This window comes from Amblyomma maculatum, chromosome 8 (genome assembly GCF_055883805.1).
Source record: "Amblyomma maculatum isolate TAMU_Amacu chromosome 8, ASM5588380v1, whole genome shotgun sequence".
NCBI lineage: Eukaryota > Metazoa > Arthropoda > Arachnida > Ixodida > Ixodidae > Amblyomma > Amblyomma maculatum.
In genome coordinates, this window is record NC_139351.1 from 16,922,788 (window position 1) to 16,943,322 (window position 20,535).

Consider the following 20,535-nt stretch of genomic DNA (forward strand, 5'->3'; position numbering starts at 1 on the left):
CTGATAATTTGGCTCTTCAGGCCGATCTGGCAAAAGTTGAGGAATGGTGTCGAAATTGGTTAATGACCCTAAATGTTAACAAAACGGCCGTAATTCTTCGTACAACTGCTTACTAAACAGAACTACTATCTCCTCGGTATCCTTCTTGAAATATTTAGGTGTCACAATTTCCAGTGACCTTACATGGCTTTCTCACGTTACATCCGTTACTAACGATGCTATCCGCACACTTGGCTTTCTTCGGCGTAACCTAGCTCAGGCACCTTCTTCTGTTAAACATCTAGCTTATGTAACCCTTGTAAGGCCCAAATTGAAGTACGCATGCGCATTGTGGGACCCGCATCTTCAAAACTTGATATCTACCATTGAATTTACACAAAACCGTGCAGCTAGATTTATCTTCTCTGACTATTCTCGTAATACTAGCGGCACTAATCTAAAAGCTAATGCCGGTCTCCCAAGCTTGCAAGCACGCCGTAAAATATCTAGACTCCGTTTATTTCATAAATTTTATCATGCCTTATCATCTAGCACAGCAGTCATCATGCCGATTCATCGAACATCCAGTCGCATCAGCCACACCTTGGCTGTTTATCCGCCACATGCCCGAACGACAACGCACCTCAACTCATTGTTTGTAAAGACAGCCATCGACTGGAACAATCTTCCCGCTGACATCGTCACTCACTCTAACGCAAGCCATTTCAGAACCGCCATTGAAAACATTTTTGTTAATCTCGACAATACTGTCAAGCCTACCCCTCATGTAAAACCCCGTACTCCTGGGGTCTTTGAGGTAATAGAAAAAAATAAAAAAATAAATAAATTTGCGGGTCAATGTTTCTTTGCTTACCAGTGACTTATTGTACATAAATTGTTTGTCTGGTGTAATCTGTAATTGATTGTGTATTTGTTTACATGACGTATGGTTTAAAATGTAAAAAAAAAACTCAAATGTCTGATATAGGGTTTTGTACTGTGTATATTTCTTTTACTTTCATTATTTTTGTGTGCCTGGGATACTCATCGTAAAATTGTGCCTATTGACTGTCTTCATTATATTCATATTGTACCTAAATATATTTCTTTTGCACGCACAAATGTCACTATTGTTTTATTTCTTTCCATTTATGTCCCGACCAAGGCTACTGTTGTGTGCCAGCCTGCCGCAATATTTTATTTTCTATGCTTACTGATCATGTAGCGGGGGGCTGAGGCCACGTCAGGCGACCGCGCATTTAGCTTCAGCCTCCTTTTAGGCAAATGTCTAAGAAACAAATAAAGAAAGAAACAGAAAAAAATGTGACATAAGGCTCATTGACATTTCTCGTACCTGTGCGGGTGAATAGCTATTGAAGTAGGTCGCGAGTTAGGGATTTGTCATTGCTAGCTTTCTATCACCCTCCAGCGAGCAGTGTAAAGGGCTTTTTAATACAGCCACAAGTCGTTAAGCGGTTTAATGCTGTCAGCGAAATGTTTGTAGTGGGCGACTTGAACATAAATATTTATACCAAGCGATTGAAACATTTACAGGCTACTTAGCTCTGTTGTCTTCAAACGGCATAGAAAATAGAATAAGTGTTCCGACTGGAGAAGGATTGGTGAGTGATTTTTTAGTGCAATCCTGCATCGATCACAAAGCAGTATGGGCACAACGCTTGACTGGCCACTATTTTGTTGCTTTTCGTTTATAATCATCTGCATTATCTCTTTGTCATCAAGTTTGAAGATGATCCAAGAGCAAAAATTTTGAAGGTTTGACTTTATGAAGGGTTTTAGTTGATGGTTTTGATTGTTCAGAGCTTTTCGTGTTGACTTCAGCACAAGAAGCTTGTGAGTTGTGCGAGAAAGTAAAAAAAAATGAAAGATTTTCAATGAGGGCGGCTAGTAAACTACGCCGAAATGACTATAACAGACCTAATGGTGATATTATAAGAGCAATAGCAACCACAGAGGCATTTTAGAAACGCTGGAAACGCTCGCCAAAAAACGTCACATTACGTGCGCTATAGAGCGTCAAGAACAAGGCTGTAGCTCTAATTAAACTTGCAAAAAGCATTTCCAGCATCGTTTTAGTCAATGCATGAAACCCCAGCGAAAACATGGATGCTAGTCATCCAGCTTCAGGGTAGAAGCGTAGGTAACCCGCCAATAACAGACTTCCCACAAAGCCCTGCAGCTTTGGCTGATTACTTTATTCATTTCTTTGCTCGCACCTAAGAAAACGCTTCTTCAAAAGGAACCTCCGTTTGTTCGTTGGAAGAAACTGTATCTGCCTCCGCCTATCAGCCAAAGTTATCGTTGGCCGATCTGAGCAGAATTATCTTTAGCGCCGTCGGAAAACCATCTTGTATAGATGGCTTATCAGTATGTCTTTTACGAACAAACTTTGCTGAAATTTTAGGCCTTTTTTATTATAATAATCGGCTCTGTATATGGCGCTTGTATGCCGGAAAAATTGAAAACTGCCCTTGTGCAACCTTTGCATAAATGAAGATAAAAGGAAAGAATAGAAAACTATAGGACAATTTGAATCCTGCTGATGATGTCTCAAATAATTGTTAAGTTCCTCGCAGAATTTATGACTTCCTTCATTAACAGGCTTTCTGTTTTGTCTCCCCATCAATACAGCTTTGTTGCGGGAAAGGATAATATAATGAAAAATTGTGGTTTAGCTCTGGTTAACCCTAGTTAAATTGCGAAAGTAACGGCAGAAGCTTCTTTTGCCTGCTACATTATTCCCTTATGTGCCTACGCGTCTTTTTATTCAATAGATGGGCTTATGGCCTCCCCTTATGAAGTAGACATCAAAACTTCGATTTATTATTGGTTGAATTTATGTACATTTTATCTTATGCAATATCCAAAGTCTTCTCGGAGCTTATAAAGTATTTTTCTGCTTGGCGGCAATGGTCGAATATAGCTTAAAATGGTACAAATTAAATTTGTTACTTCTGGCAATTATATGGCAGAATGCAAGTACAGGCCGAAGTTTTTCACTATCTTCAGTAGTTTTTTACTCCGAGCCGCGTGGTATTAAATCCAGTCTTCAATTATATTATTTCATATCTTCTCTTTTGCAATAAATAACAATACAATAATTTAAGATGATTTTGTGATGTACACTCTAGTGCAAACTATTATGCTGCAAAGCGATTTGCAGCATAATAGTTTGATAGTAGTCAATGATAGTAGTGCAACATGATAGAGGCATTGCGAATAAACAATACGAATGAGTGAGCAAACACGGAGTGAATCCGCGGAGCACCTGAACTGCCGGTTACGGTTCGGAGGTTAGGTCGATGGCGGGTTCACTCCATGTTGGCTTGCCATTTTTCTGGGCTAGAATGCTCTGTCGACAAGAATACTCATCTCTGCCCATTCGTGCTGCTGCTATAAGGAAATATGAAATTCCATCGAAACTATGATGCTGAAAAGCGCTTTGCTTATTATTGTACTTATGTGCACATATAGAAAAATTGTCTTAAAAATACAGTATCTCTAATTTTTGTAATAACCGAGAAATGAAATAATACTTAGAACTATATTGAATACCACTGCACGTCGCAATAAAAATTATGTATAGAGAAAACATGAGATGAATTCAACGCTGCTGAGCCGAACGTGGAGCGAAAGCATTAGCTGCGGGTGACCGAGCTTTCTTCTTCTTCTTTGTCTTCGTCTTCTTCATCTCCTTCGTATTCTTCTTCGTTTTCCACGGTGCCACGACGACGGCTTGAAAACCTAGTGCAGTGTAGCTTTCGCTACAAAAGGTTCAGTCGTCACTTGTAGTCCCCGTGAAAATGCAAAAAATACCGACATTCTTCCGTTTTAATCTATCATCAAGCTTGTCAGCAAGCAGCGAACGACTCACAAGCACTGGGAAGGATTTGGATATTTTATAAGTTAAAATATAACTACATTCCGCAAATAATAAACCGAAGTTTTTACGCCTGCTCCACAAGGGGAAGCAAAATAAAAATCCAACTATAAAAATTTGTTTAGCTTTATCATTTTATACTTTAAGTTTGCATAATGCAATACCTTTTAGCGAAAGATGTTCATAGAGTGCTCAGGATTATTTCCGGTCATTTGGATAAGAACCAAAGTTACGGTAGTCTTGAACTCGAAAAACTTCGCTACACCAGCCAGCTCGAGCCATCAGTGTCAGTATCGGCGGGTGCATGAAAGAACGCCAAGTCGGGCCTCTCCTTTCATGTGGGATGGTGTCATTAGAATCAACCTGCCGTGACATTTGGATTCACGTCACCCCTATGCCGCGGGCAAGAGCTGCCAACTCGGGTCGCTCCTTTCATATGGGAGAGGGATATCAGAATCAGCCAGCCAAAATGTTTGCATTCCCGTTACCCTAAGGTCATTCACGCAAGTCCATAAGGCTGAGTGAAAGCGGGACTTTATATGTGGGCTGGTAGCGCATGTACACTCTCGCCTCATACCCTTAATGGCTGAACTTAGGCGTCCCCAGTAATGTAACGCCCTGCACTGATAGGGCGTGATAGGGGAATAATGTAGCAAGCAAAAGAAGCTTCCGCTTCCATCCAGGTTTAAACAGAGCGAAACCAGAGCTAAGTATTGTTAAGTTAGAATCAATCTTGTGCATGTTTTATATTTCTGAATTCTGGCCGATTTCAAGATACCATATACAAAAACGGACTAATACAGAAGTTTGAAGTTTGAAGTTTATTGTATTTCAAAGGTTAACAAAACATGAATACAGAAGGAGGTCCCAAAGTCAAGGACTGCGGAACGGGACCTCCTATGATGATTATTGAAAAGAAATACATATTGAGCAGTTGCAGAAATTATACAATATTTCGCATCAGTGGGTTGGGGCGAATGAAACATGAATTAGTACAGACGCTATTGATGTAATAACAAAGAATAAACACCTAATCACATAAAGAAAACATAGGAAACAATTCATAAAAAAGATATAAAGGATAACACATGAACAGATTACCTTGAAAATTACGATAAGTGTGATAACAAAAACTGACGAAGAGCGGATTTAAAGGCAAAAATAGTTAATGATTGTTTGATAGTTGTAGGTAATGAATTCCAAAGAGTGGTAGCAGAGAATCGGACTGATTGTTTCCCATAATTAGTGTTTGGCTTAGGCAGCAAGAAGTTGTTGTTGATGGCGAAACGTGTCCGTACGACGCGGAATTTGATCATTTGTGGTTAGTGAGACTGGAAGTAGCTCTCTAACAGATTTGTGCATTAGGATACATAAACTGTAGTCGATTATTTTCTTTACAGAAAGAATATTGTGTGATTGGAGCAAACGAAGAGCGGTGACTGGAAGTAATAATGCGTAGAGCTTGATTTTGGATAATTTGCAGGGAAGATAAGTGCGAAGGGTGCTTCCCCAAGGCTCCAGTGTTTCCAGGAATCAAGAACAGGGCACACATAATATAGAGAAAATGATTTGGGGGCAACATATTATCGGGTCGTGCTATAATATTGGGCTGAATACCGACAATTATCAGAACAAGCCGTCAGTTTTTTAATGATAACGTATATAATTTAATCAATATAACGAATCACTTTTCGGTCCGTAATATTTCTTAGGTACTGAGGGTAATTGAGAGGGATATTATATAAATAGAAGATGATGATGTTTTAAAAATTGGAAGCAAATTTTTTTTTTTGTTGTCTTCGAATTTTTTGACTATTTTGATACACCGTGGAGAACCCCCTAGTTGTCTAATGCTCCAAATGTTACATGCAATTAAGAACGTAACCTGCGTAAGAAAGAGAAGTTTTGGTGGGAATAATGTAACGCATCATGCCCGCATGTAATGCTCAAATAGAACGTTTTTGCGGCGCGTTTCTCCAGAGCCCAAGTTTTCAATTTTTTACTAAATTAGCTGCTGTAAGTAAACATGTTTTGATAGTTTTGTAAAAGTAAAGGCTACGTAGGAGTAATGGAAAAAAAATGGAGAGCAAAACGTTTTTCCGCAAGAAGCAGCTCTCCAAACTTGTACGTTTTTAAAATGGCAAAAACAGCTTTTCCATGTCTAGTGATATACGATTTTTTTCTTGAGAACACAACGCCGGGTGTAATAAACGAAGGGTCATTCCTTTGACTCGAGAAATTGTCGCCCCTAATAATGCAGTGTTTCAAGGCGAGCAATGTCCGGAGCTGCTCACGGGCTAGATGACTGTGCCGCTGTTCCGAAGATGATAGCCTCTTCGATAAAACAGAGTAAGTACCATTCATCGTTAAGAAATGGATACAGAACCCCGTCCACTGCGACGTCTGAAGCATTCACCATGGGGCTCATGGAAGCATTGCGCGTCGGGCGAACTAGAAGGGTATAGTTCAGGCGAGAGCCTCCTTAATGTAGATGAAGCTTCGGTCCCTGATAGCTTCGGTCCTGTTCAGAGCGGGTGCCTTTAATTTGGCCAACCGATGTAACATATTGTAGCGTGCAGAAGAGCAGGCATTCCCGAAGAAGCACTTTTAGTTGTTGAGGAGGCCAAACAAACGTCGAAGCTGATGAGTGAGTCTTTGCGGTGGAAGTCCGCGGCTGCCTGTCTTGTCTGGAAGCGGATGGATAGAGTGAGCGTCGACGAGATGTCCGAGGAAAGCCAGTGATGGGATGCCAAACACACATGTGTTAAAATCAGTTCCCAGGTCTCTACACCTTCGAAGACGAGGAGCAGGGGATGGAGGAGTTTGTCGTCGAAGGAACTAGCCAAAAGGAGATCATCAAGGTACGCGAACACGACCTGAAAAAAGCAAATGACGTTAATAAAGCGCTGAACGCATTACCCTGTAGTTCGCAGCCCAAAAGGCATCCTCGTGAATCCTAAACTACCCGAATGTATGGCCGTGTTCTGTACGTCATGGAGAGCAGCTTGAATCTAATGGTACACAATTGAAAATTCGTGTTCGAAAATTTGACCTAGCCTCTAGGTTCTTCGTAAAGTCCTGTATGTTAGGTAAGGGGTAAGGGTAATGGTGGCAGGTAAAGTTGAGGGCATGGCTTTGACCATAAGAGAACCAGTCGCCGTTTGTCTTAGGGCCTATGCTGAGAGGTTCCGCTCAACAGTTGAAAGATGACCAAGAGACGCCAATCTTTGTACTTTAACTCCTGGCGTGTAATGAGCTATTCAGGATAGAGGTGATGAGCTGCGGTATGTGTCGATTGACTACAGGCAGTATTAATTTGGAGCACAACGTCGTACATATTAGGTTTTGTCGGAGGCGTCTGTCAAAGAAGGAAACTCTCTCAGCAGGTCCTACCCAGTAGGAAAGAACTTCGGTTATCGCAAATGAAGTTTTGTGCGGGTTTGGACAGTGAACCTGTTGTGATTTGCAGAAATGTATGTATTAACATCGGAAACTTTTGTTGTTACAACAGGAAAGTACTGTAGAATGACAGACAACAGAAAAAAACTGCAGAAATACAGAAAATCAAGAAAATCTGACACTGAGTTAGAACTACGGAATATTTTGCCGCATCTTTGACACCGTTCTGTTGTATTTTTTTTTCTACTGGGTCCCATACGCGGCGAGATGGTAAGGTGGATGGTAAAGGGGAACAAGGAAAAAGTGAGTTTCAGCCAGGCACAACTGAACCGGTAGTCAATTCGCAGACCTTGTTGCGCGCAGTGTCAAACAGGTGAGAGAAATTGCTCCAACTATGCGTCCGGCATCAACCCCTGTTTAAGAGGAGTGATCGTTTCCTGTAAACTGGATTGCAGATGGCACAGTACTGACCACAGCATTGGCAGGGAGTACGCTGAACTATGCGCTGGCATCAGCCAGAAACATGAGAATATTGGCGGTGTCGTTAATGTAGACAAGGCGACCTTGATTGTTTGCAGAACTGCTCGTCGCCATTAGTGACTCCTCGGAACGTTTCCCTGCCGTTCAAAGGTCGTGTGCAACATCCCGCCGCAGTGCCATAATACCAATGATATCAGCAGGATGGCACGTTGTGACGCTCCTCAATGTGACGAATGATGGGTGCAGCAGTTGCGAGAACGACTCAAATAGCTTCATTGAGGACGGGAAAGCATACGAGGACTACTATGCCTAGATAGTAGCAGGACGCCGGCCACGAGGGCTTGAATATGACACGTTTCGTCATATTCCCTAATTTCCAGAAGGATTAGTATGCCTCCGCCAATCCTCCCCGAAAAATGGAACTGATATATCTCTCGTATGATGAAGATGAGAACACCCAGCAATTGATGAGGAATTGTTAGTAGCCTTTCTTCTCGTTCCAGAGTAAAGATGGTTGCCATATCCTAGCAAGTGGTAGTGGAGGGTTTCACGAGCCCTTGCGATGCACGCACAGTCTTCTCCACATGTATCTCCTATGACCGCTCTCGGAGCACACAACACTGAAAAAAATGAACAGGCTGGTAACACCGACGAAAAAAGTTTAAGCTACGTAATCTAAAACTTGACCGCAGCTTTTTAAGTTTTTGCTATGTATAAAGGCAAATAATTTGATATGTATGTATGTATGTATGTATGTATGTATGTATGTATGTATGTATGTATGTATGTATGTATGTATGTATGTATGTATGTATGTATGTATGTATGTATGTATGTATGTATGTATGTATGTATGTATGTATGTATGTATGTATGTATGTATGTATGTATGTATGTATGTATGTATGTATGTATGTATGTATGTATGTATGTATGTATGTATGTATGTATGTATGTATGTATGTATGTATGTATGTATGTATGTATGTATGTATGTATGTATGTATGTATGTATGTATGTATGTATGTATGTATGTATGTATGTATGTATGTATGTATGTATGTATGTATGTATGTATGTATGTATGTATGTATGTATGTATGTATGTATGTATGTATGTATGTATGTATGTGCAGTTGCAAAGCCATGTTTATATTTTAACACCTCTAAATGCCAGGCCATAGCTTGCTGCAAGCTTCAAACTCACACATATCCGAATCCCCAATTGCATGGCTTCTATTCGAAAGGGCTCTGTTAATACAAATCAAAATTTGTGATAGCAAACGTTATCTAAATCATATGACGTGGAAGTGCCAACAGTTCCTACTGGCCTCAATTCATATCTTCATACGAGCCTCCAATCACTGGAAGGCACTATTCTTCAGGCAGACCCTGGAAAACAGATCAAGCTGTTCCAGCTGGCTGATAGAACCGCTGCATCCCAAGGGATGAAGCACACCTCAATTGGGGGGTAGAGGGGTTTTTTAACCTTCGGGTGGCTCCTCTGTGCACCATGCGCATAGCTTCACCGGCACCACAAACCAAAGGGAGAGAAAAGGAAGACGACTACAAGAGATTGGACTGTCGGTTACAAGGAAGGAAGAGTTGCACTTGGGGCTAATGGATAACATTAATAGCCGAAGTTATCTCCGTTTCCTTGAAGACAATAGACTACACCACTTAGTTTAAGTTAAAGGTAGCCCCATTCTATGCCCCATGGAAAGTCTTCCATTAAAAAAAAAGTAGAGCCCGAGCGAGCGGCTACGAGCTAGTGGCTCTTTCTTAGATTCTTCTGAAAATTTTCTTTGCGTCGTGACTCTCTCGTGGCCAGTAATATTTTACCTTTCTGTTAGACTGGAAAAGGTCCCGAAGGCACCGATGTCAAGCGGGCTCAAAAACTGCGTTAAGAAAACGATGAAATACCTGTTTCTTTCAGAAGTTATTTTTCAAGCAAAAGAGGAAAACTAAGACGGCAAAACAACAACGACCGTTTACGTTAAAATAAACTCGCGTTCTTGCATTTTCTGCGCAACGGGCGCTCTTTGAATGGTCCAGTAAAATGCACCTACCAGTAGATCCATTCTGGCCGTGAACGATGTTTAAACTTTTCTATGCCATTCAATTAATCTCTCCAGCAATATATGTTTATGAATAAATCATTTCTCAATTTTACCAAAGTTTCCTCAGCTCCAAGTGGCGCGAATTTTGCTGCACAAATTTCAGCGTTTTTGCTGGCATCGTGGAGCAACTGCATCTCTCATGCTTTAATTCCGAATCACTCATTGCAGAAGCAATGCGAGCGCCAGAAACGAGCATTAAAGTCCTCAACCTGCCAAATACTCAGCTGTTGACGCTGAATCTTAACGCTGCCAAGCATTAATTACGTTATACAGCAGAAAAGGAGCACGAAAGAGGCTTTTCAGGAATTATATCCGCGTTGCTAAGCATGGATAAAATAACCTTTACCTTCATTTGGATAAACTGGAAATAAGAAAATCTAAAACTTTTCGCGTAGAATTTGATCTTAGAAGTCCGCTTTCAAAAGTATGACGCATTGTTTAGATTCTCAGAAGCAAGCTTTCGCTAAATCCTTCCGAATGCGTGGCTATAAATGGCACTACTTCATGTCCTGAAGCGTTTCAGATCTAATTACGAAATATTTGTTGTGTAGAACCTATTCAGTGCGCAGTTTATTCTGTCAAAAATACTTCAAATTTCAGAACGTTCTAAAACCTTTCGCTTGTTCGCATTGCGCAAACGTCATACTCAAGGCCATTTATTTTTCTTAATGTTGGCACAAATTCTATCCAGAACCCATTTATGTGAGTTAAGTTAAATAAGTTAAATTGGTTCACAGGAAGGGAAAGGCGCAGTAACTGTCACACTTGCTCTGTGGACACCCGAACCGCGCCGTAAGGGAAGGGAGGAAGGTGAGAATGAAAGTGGAAAGAGAGAAAGAGGAGCCGTAGTGGAGGGCTACGGAGTAATTTCGACCACCTGGGGATCTTTAACGTGCGCTGACATCGCACAGCACACGGACGCCACTTCGTTTCGCCTCCATCGAAACGCAGCCGCCGCGGTCGGGTTCGAACCCGGGAACTCCGGCACAGTAGTCGGGCGTCTTACCACTGCACCACCCCGGCGGGGCCCATTTATGTGAGTTATTGAAAAGTGATTTCGCCCTTATGTATCGCTATGCGCAGTTTTCGGAACGTCAAGGGCGTGGTCATTGCCTGCAATGTCCCGATGAGCAGCTAACCACTGCAGCCCAAACTCGCAGCCTCCAGCTTGTAGCCTACGTACTTCTTTAACACGAATTTCTCTCAAGAAATGTACCAAAATCGCCTTTTTTTACAAGGCAGTCTTTTTTCAATGCGCTTCATGATTATGAAAATAACTCCCATTTATGTGAGTTATTTTCATAATCATGAAGCGCATTGAAAAAAGACTGCCTTGTAAAAAAAGGCGATTTTGGTACATTTCTTGAGAGAAATTCGTGTTAAAGAAGTAAGTAGGCTACAAGCTGGAGGCTGCGAGTTTGGGCTGCAGTGGTTAGCTGCTCATCGGGACATTGCAGGCAATGACCACGCCCTTGACGTTCCGAAAACTGCGCATAGCGATACATAAGGGCGAAATCACTTTTCATTCACAAGAAGGGATTCAGCCAGAATGGTGCCTGTTGAATGCTGGCTGTACAAGCGTTCTCCTCGATGTGCTCCGGAACATCAATGCAACCCTTTGCACAAAACTGGCCCCACTGGTGTATTTCGATTGGCTCAAAGCCTGGACAGGTTCCATCGCAATTGCCTGCACCGAATTCGAATGGACGGGTGTACACAAAATGCTTCTTCACAGAGTCACTATATAGCACACCCCTCTGTGTTTAGCACTGTGTTTAACATGTGATGAGTAACTGTTTTTGCTGATAGTCAAGTTCGACTAGACGAAGGCTGGCATTGATAACCGACCCCTGGCTACCGGCGCATGCGTGGCGCCGTTTTCCTCCTCTCGCTTTACCGTTCTTTCTCTCCAATGCTTTCCTAATCAGACGTTTATTCTCAAGCCGAGAATAAACGTGTCATTCGCCGGGCGACGCCGTCTGCGGTGGTTGTTTACTGACGCTGTGGCCGGTTGGAAGCACGTGTAACAGTGGTGACGAGTACGGACCTGAAGGAAGACCCAGCACATGACAGCGGGAAGGATACAAGCCCGGCCCCAGCAATGAGGCGTAAGCTACCGGAGTTCGACAATGAGAAAGATAAGTGGCAACATTACCTCGTCAAAGTGGAAGCTTATTTTGAGGCCAATAGCAGCAGTGACGATAATCAAAAAAGGGCCTTGCTCATAGCATCTCTAGGCACAAAGACCGTCGCAGTGCTATGCGGGAAAGTTGCACCGTTAAAGCCAAATTTCCTGAGCTATATGAGGACGTATTAAATACCTTAAACAGTTACTACGACCCAAAGCCCCATGAAATCTCGGAGAGTTATAAGGTTTTCAACCAGTCTCAGGAGGCGGAGGAGTCGGTGCAGTAATTTATATTTGCCATAAGATCAATAGCGCAAAACTGCAGTTTCTCATCGATGTTGGACCGCATGATCGGAGACCGTATTGTATGCGGCGTCAGGTCGAAGAACGTACAAAAGCCGCTGCTGGCGAACAGGGACCTTACTTTACAAGAAGCTGAGGCTCTCGCATTAGCTACAGAAAGTGCGGAAGTCGAGTCCAGTGCATGACTGGTAACCCAGAAGAAGGGAAAGTAAACAAGATCATTCAATGCAGTGAGCCTAATATAAAGAAGGAGGCTTTTGGTGCTGTTACGACCGTGCATCATTCGCACTTGCGAGCTCTATTGTTCGCCTATGGGCATGGATAAGTGCTCTGGATATGTGCTGTTGGCACAAAAGCGCTAAGTGAGCCTATTTCCAGGAATCCTTTTGTGTAAGCCTGTTTTGCTTTGTGGAGACCCTGCAAATGCCAAATTGGCCCTGTCAAGGGAACGTCTAGAAAAAAATACAAAGAAAGGTCCCCCTGCGGGAAATAGCCGGAAGTGCTTTCGTTCAATTGTTCACCCTTCCCGTCGATAAGCGCTATTGTCCAGTGAGGAATGCCTACTGTCCAAAGGAGACGACAGAGTGACACGTCCGCTGACGTACCGGACAAGAAAGGAGCAAGGTGATTACGGCCATTAGAGGATTTCCTGGGAATGCAGGAAAGATTTGCAATTGTTTGAAAGGGACAATGCTGGGAGCTGTATGTGGCGCGCACGTGCACTTGGGTTTCTGAGAACGAAATCCACTTACCGGAACCAGCTTATCGAATCTTTGCTGAAGAATAGAAATGTACCTCCTCGCCGTTCCCAAGCTCTTCCCGCCAACAAGTGACCACGCCCAACGAAACAATGCCGGACCAGTCAGTGCATCAGACCATCAGTGCAGTGATGTGTTCGATTGGATGCCGATATCTGAGGGGCGTGCCCTGGAACTGGTTGGTCAGCATCTTCAGAGAGGGGCTGGACATAGGGGGTTTTAAGGACGTTGCAGAGCACGAAATGACGCTCTGAGCCCTGGGTAAACGGCTCATCCAGATGCTTCTCGCTATGAACTCTTAACGCTTGCCATTTTGCTTATGTACCCTTCTTCTTCATGTAAATAATCATGTAAATAAGTTTTCTCAAAGTGCCATTGAAACCTGCTTGTATATATTTTACCAACTTCGAAGATTCAATCCTTCATCAAGCCCGAGTCTCTGCACGTTACCAAGTGAAGGCCGGGTCGACTTAGTCCCAGCGTCACGACAACTGGTGACCAGCGTTGGGATCTGAATCTACAAGCCACATCATCTGGTGATTGGAGGTGGATCTGAAGCTACAAGCCACAACATCTGGTGATCGGAGGTGGCATCTCAAGCAACAAGCAGGAGCAACAATCGGCCAACAAGAAAGCAGCTCGGAACATCGATCGCACGTGTGGGTGAGTGCTTGGGTTTTCTTCTGATGTGGACCAGGTTCTAGAACAGGGTTAGATTTTAGAACTGGTAGAGTGTTGAAACGCCTTTAGGTTTGGTAGTTTGCACAGTTGTTTTGGAAGTAGCCGACACTCGGAGCGATCATGGACCTACAAAAGCTGCAGAAACCGGACCTGTTGCTATTGTGTGAGGAATTGGGAATTGATACAAGTGGTTTGGCACGAAAACCCTTGATTTTAAAGGCAATCAATGATTTGGGAGCCGATGATGAGGAGCTCAGTGAAGCATGGAACCTCATCGGACAAATAAAGGAGGAGCAGCTCAGACAGCAGAAAGAGCGGGAAAAAGAGGAAAAGAGGCGTGAGCGTGAAATTGAGAGAGAAGCAAAAAGGCTGGAGCAAGAACTTGAGCTCCGGAAATTAGAATTAGAGTTGAGCAAGAGGTCGGGAAATTGTCCCCAGCTAGCGGTACCTCTTCTCAACAAGGAGGCAGATTTCAAGATGTCAAAGTACATGCAGCCATATGTGATATCAGGGGATATCGGTCTGTATCTAGCTAACTTTGAGCGAACCTGCGAAAAACTGTCCTTCCAGCGAGACACTTGGTCTCAGAGATTATTGACGGTTGTGCCCTGCGAGGCAGCGGAGGTTGTCGCGCGGCTAAGCAAGGAGGACGCGGACAACTACGAGAAGGTCAAGGCTTGCCTTCTGAAAAAATATAGGCTTAGCGCCGAGGCGTTCAGACAACGTTTTCGGAAGGCTAGTAGGTCCAGGGACGAGAGTTACCCTGAATTCCTATACAATTTAAGAGTCAATTTGGGCGAGTGGCTAAAGAGCGCTGATTCCTACAGTGATAGGGACGCTGTAGTCGAGCGAATTCTTTTGGAGCAGTTTTATAACTGCCTCCCAGAAAAAGAAAGAAATTGGTTACAGGACCGAGACGACATTAAGTCGGCAACTGAAGCTGCCGAACTCATTGAGGAGTATGCTTCGCGCCGACAATTCAGCAACCCAGCAGTGGATAGGCCCCGCAATCCCAAACTGAGTGGGAATAACCGTCAGGAAAGGCACTTTGTTGGAGTTGGAAGCGAAGAAAGGAAGGTTTCTTCAGGCAAACTCACTAGAAAGGACGGCAGTGAGAAAAGTGGGGAAATGACCAACGCGCATAACACAAAGAACAAGCTTGGGGCTAGGAAGCCGCTCACATGCTTTAGGTGTAATGAGCAGGGTCACATTGCCGTCAACTGCCGGAAAGAAAAGATTGCTTTCTCGTATGTCAGTGACTGCGATGAAAACATTAAGCTTTTGGAACCTTACATGCATGACCTAGTAGTCAACGGGAAGCCTTGCAAGGTACTGCGCGATTCGGCCGCAACGATGGATGTTGTCCATCCGGCGTATGTGTCGCCTTCCGACTATACAGGACAGTGTGCATGGATCCGCCAGGTAGTGGAGGAACAGAGTGTGTGCTTGCCAATCGCGAACGTGGTCATCGAGGGCCCTTTCGGCGAATTAACAACCGAGGCTGCCGTTTCTGGAAAGCTTCCTAAGTGCTATCCGTATTTGTTTTCCAACAAATCGGACATGCTACTGCGAAAGAGGGGCATCCTTTTCGGAGACAGAGTTGTGCAAGCCTTAACACGTTCAAAGGCGCGAGAACTAGCTACACTGCTCATTTCAGAAAAATCAACAGCGGAGGAAACGGCAGTTAAAACAGTGGCAAATGCGGAAAATAGCGGGTCAGAAAAGTTTGAGAGCGAGGCATCTCAGATAAGTCAACTTGAAAGTGAGCTTGATGAGACGCGGAATGAGGACGTTCTTGAGAGTAACATCTTGCCGCCAGTGTCTAGTAATTTCACGAGACTTCTAAGTGGAACCCGAGAGGACTTAGCTATGGAGCAAGCCGTGGTAAATCTAACGTTAAACCTTCCCGAGGAGATGGGGGACAACTTGATTTGCCTCAGCGGAAAGGGAAGCAACGCTCAGGAGCTTCTCAAAAAGACGGAACAGAGAGGAGAACTAAAGAAATCCCAGCTGTCCGATCTGGGCGAGATAATAGCAGAGTTTGAGGCCTGCTTCGTGGACAGGCCAGGCAGGACTGATTTGACTGAGCACGATATTGAGCTGACTTCAGACGTGCCAGTGCGATCAAGGTGCTACCGATTTTCTCCAAGGCAAAGAGAAATTCTGGATAGGGAAGTAACTCGCATGCTGGAATTGGGAGTAATAAAACCCTCGGAAAGCGATTATGCTTTGCCTATGATCTTAGTAGAAGCTCCAGGTAAAGACCCTAGGCCTGTGGTAGACTACCGAAAGCTAAATTCTCTCACCAGGGATCAAGTGTATCCTATTCCGAATATTGAGGAGAGAGTAGAACAGGTCAGTAGAGCGGCATATGTGACTACGCTGGACCTTACTCGAGGATACTGGCAAGTACCGCTCACTGAACGCGCCAGCAGATACGCGGCTTTCGTCACTCCGACGGGCAGCTACCAGCCAACAATGATGAGTTTCGGGCTCAAAAATGCTCCATTTTGTTTTTCCCGACTCATGGATAGGGTTTTAAAGGGGTGTGAAACATTCGCGGTGCCTTATTTAGACGACATTGCGGTTTTTTCCGACTCATGGCCGGACCATATGGTACATCTAAGAGCTGTACTGAGCCTTTTGCGTCAAGCTGGACTAACCGTAAAGGCCGAGAAATATTGCCTGGCAAGGGCGACCGTGGACTACTTGGGTCACAATGTAGGTCAAGGTTTCAGGAAACCCAGCGAGATTAAGATTTCTGCGGTAGCAGACTACCCGCGGCCGAGCACGAAGACTGAAATTCGAGCATTCCTGGGTCTGACTGGGTACTACAATCACTACATCCCTAACTATTCAGCTTTGGCTAGCCCTCTGACCGACGCTCTCCGCAAGACAGAACCGACAAATGTAGTCTGGGACGAACAAAAGGAAGCCTCCTTCGTAAACCTGAAGGCTGTGCTGATTAGCCGTCCGGTATTGCGAGCTCCAGACTATGGCCGAAAATTCACGGTCCAGTGTGATGCCAGTGATCGAGGGTTAGGTGCTGTTCTCTGCCAGAGAGATGACGACGGTAATGAGCACCCCGTGCTCCACCTGAGCAGAAAACTGAGTTCTAGAGAGAGGGCTTAGTGCGCGTCAGAGAAAGAGTGCGCTTGCATTGTATGGGCCATTCAAAAATTGCAGTGCTATCTTGGAGGGGCCAAATTCACCGTAGAGACGGACCATTGTCCCCTGGCTTGGCTGCAAACTGCGACATCGAAGAACAGTCGCCTTCTTAGGTGGAGCTTGATTTTACAGCAGTACAATTTTGAAATAAGATACAAAAAGGGGAAATTAAATGGGAATGCGGACGCGCTTAGCCGCTGTTTCTAAGCGGTCCGAGGTGTTCCTCACCATGTATCCAAATTGATAATCAGGTTTTTTTTTTTCGTGCGCTTGTATATGTGTGACTATGTAAAGCAGCACGTTTGGTTTTCTAGGCATACGTGGGTCCTGAGCGTCTTGAGTGTGGGCTTTTCTCGAACAACGATGGCAGTTTTCTTTTAACCTGGTCTCTTCAGAAGGGAGCCGAGTGCTTGTTTAGACATGCGGTTGAGTTTCAGAGACAGCTCAAGCAATTTGGCCTATAACAATCAAGACAACGCGACAATCAACAGCGAGCTTCAAGCGTTCATGTGCAGGCCATTAAGTCGTCTCTTCATGCAGCAGCTGCGACTGCTGCCCTCCGAGACTCTTCTGGCGGGGGAGGAGGCTGTTACGACCGTGCATCATCCGCACTTGCGCGCTCTATTGTTCGCCTGTGGGCATGGATAAGTGCTGTGGATATGTGCTGTTGGCACAAGGGCGCTAAGTGAGCCTATTTCCAGGAATCCTTTTGTGTGAGCCTGTTTTGCTTTGTGGAGACCCTGCAAATGCCAAATTGGCCCTGTCAAGGGAACGTCTAGAAAAAAATACAAAGAAAGGTCCCCCTGCGGGAAATAGCCGGAAGTGCTTTCGTTCAATTGTTCACCCTTCCCGTCGATAAGCGCTATTGTCCAGTGAGGAATGCCTACTGTCCAAAGGAGACGACAGAGTGACACGTCCGCTGACGTACCGGACAAGAAAGGAGCAAGGTGATTACGGCCATTAGAGGATTTCCCGGGAATGCAGGAAAGATTTGCAATTGTTGGAAAGGGACAATGCTGGGAGCTGTATGTGGCGCGCACGTGCACTTGGGTTTCTGAAAAGGAAATCCACTTACCGGAACCAGCATATCGAATCTTTGCTGAAGAATAGAAATGTACCTCCTCGCCGTTCCCAAGCTCTTCCCGCCAACAAGTGACCACGCCCAACGAAACAATGCCGGACCAGTCAGTGCATCAGACCATCAGTGCAGTGATGTGTTCGATTGGATGCCGATATCTGAGGGGCGTGCCCTGGAACTGGTTGGTCAGCATCTTCAGAGAGGGGCTGGACATAGGGGGTTTTAAGGACGTTGCAGAGCACGAAATGACGCTCTGAGCCCTGGGTAAACGGCTCATCCAGATGCTTCTCGCTATGAACTCTTAACGCTTGCCATTTTGCTTATGTACCCTTCTTCTTCATGTAAATAATCATGTAAATAAGTTTTCTCAAAGTGCCATTGAAACCTGCTTGTATATATTTTACCAACTTCGAAGATTCAATCCTTCATCAACCCCGAGTCTCTGCACGCTACCAAGTGAAGGCCGGGTCGACTTAGTCCCAGCGTCACGACAGTGCACAGAAACAATGCCGATGTTGTGGAAACTACGGACACAAGTCCACAGCTTGCCGCTTTCAAAAGCGCCGGAGCTTTCATAGTGGGCAACAAGGCCATCTAGGATAAATGTGCCTGTCAAAAGACCGCGTTCACAGAAGAATGACAGTAAAGGCTCAAACCTTGGACGACGAAGACAGCGATAGCAGCGCATCCTAAATTTGGCCACTGAGTACAACGCTGTCGCTTGCGCCACCGATTCAGCGAACTTGGCATAGAATGGCGTGAACTTAAAGATGGATATTGATACTGGCTCGCCTGTCTGTGCGATTCCAATTAGCAATCTTTGAAAAGCATCGTCAGTGGTGGCCGACTCTTAAGAAGGCAGCGATAAAGTTATCTTGTTCCCTTGGCTCCTTGCCGGTACAGGGTGCCCTCAATATGGAAGTTTCTTATCAGGCTGTGACAGTGCAGTGTAACATGATGGTGTTGGACTGCAGAGGCCCAAGCCTTTGTGGGCGAGATTTACTACACAAGCTGAAGGACAGAGGTAGAGCTGCGCTACACGTGAAGGCCCAACCTGAAATAGAAAGCGTGGCGCCCCAAATGGTCTCGCCAACTGCTTCGACACTACTGTAGCAGCACGCGCACCTGTTCTCGGATGATACCGGAATCATTAAAGGCCCGCCGGCTCGCATACATCTGAGTCCTTCATCTCTGTTCTGTCGTTTGCGCTGTAGTTATGGATTGATAACCGGCCCCTGGCTACCGGCGCATGCGTCCCGCATTTTCCTCCTCTCGCTTTATCCTTCTTTCTCTCCAATGTTTTCCTATATATTCTCAAGCCGATAATAAACGCGTGTCATTCACCGGGCAACGCTGTCTGCGGGTGTTGTACTGACGCTGTGGCCGGTTTGCCGCACGTGTAACAGTTTTAAACACTTTACAAGCTGCTGCCGACGGTGCACAGTGCACCGCAGGTTATTAGTTTTTTAGTTAGGACTAGTTCAGGACGGAACCCTGCGTCTTGAACACGTCCTCAGTCCGTGATGCGGCTGGTCGTCGGCTGCACGATCCATAAATGCCTTAATAACTTTCCTCATGGATACGGGGTTTATAGCCATCCTTTGATAATCTTCGGTGTGTGCGGGTGTTTGTATAATTGAGTCTGGCCGATTTCTTTTCATCCTTTGTTTCTTCACTCCTTTTTGGCCCTCATCAGAAGTAGCAGGCAAGGCTAACTGCCAAGTAGACCTCTGCTGTTAATATTACAGTGCCTCGCTATTACTGTCTTCGTCGTCAGTCGTCATGAATGCTATGGTCATCTCCAAAATATATTAACGTTCCCCATTGGGGAAATATCATTGCTAGGGCTAATATGTTTTTATTATTTATATGCAGCCAGTTATAGATACCCAGGCAGCATACAAAGCCCTTTCTTGACAGATATTAACTAACCACGTATCACATAAGGATTTATATGTAGAGGACGGTGCCCTTGTAGGACCCAGACCTGCTTATATTAAGGTACACATAGGGCAGAACTGGACCAATGGCGCGACATTATGGGGTGAGATAAAGAACGTATACCGCTTCTATCGCGCCCTAATTAGAAAGTTCAGAGCCATATTTTGACACGAGGCTTCTGTCCGCATCGCGTCCATGTAGCACATGGCGTTCATGCCAGGCTCGCACTTCCTAGCGTAGAGCAAATGGGACATCAAGCCCGCCACTCCAAAAACACACATATTCTCGGCATTATTCCTACACATGTGCGCGCAGTGCCGCACGGCAACGCCTCGTTGCTGTCCAGGAGAATTTCCGGATAGCACTCACTGCACCAAAATCACAGCACGTGTAGACCTGCGATAGACCGTGTCGTATCCGAGCTTTTCTTTGCCACAGGCAGATGACGCGCACTAGGGTAATCATCGCGTGCCGATGGCACGACAATAGACGTGCGCTTACTCACACATTTGCTCACATAAACAGTGCGTCTGGAGTTTACTGGCGCTAGTGGACGTAGATCCCGGTCATTACTTCGTCCCTTTCGAACAGCTTCCAT

At 44.8% G+C, this 20,535-nt stretch overlaps 1 long non-coding RNA gene across 3 annotated transcripts in view; it reads left to right on the forward strand.

The window, feature by feature from the left end:
- LOC146180620 (uncharacterized) overlaps nt 1-20,535 on the forward strand; it is a 225,455-nt gene that overhangs the window by 105,025 nt on the left and 99,895 nt on the right. For 2 of the 3 annotated variants that reach the window (XR_014700100.1, XR_014700098.1), the window contains exon 5: nt 6,141-6,229. This is a non-coding gene — a long non-coding RNA (uncharacterized LOC146180620). Of the gene's footprint in view, nt 1-6,140; nt 6,230-6,661; nt 6,742-20,535 lie in introns of all 3 variants that reach the window. The other variant, XR_014700099.1, reaches the window with a different exon arrangement.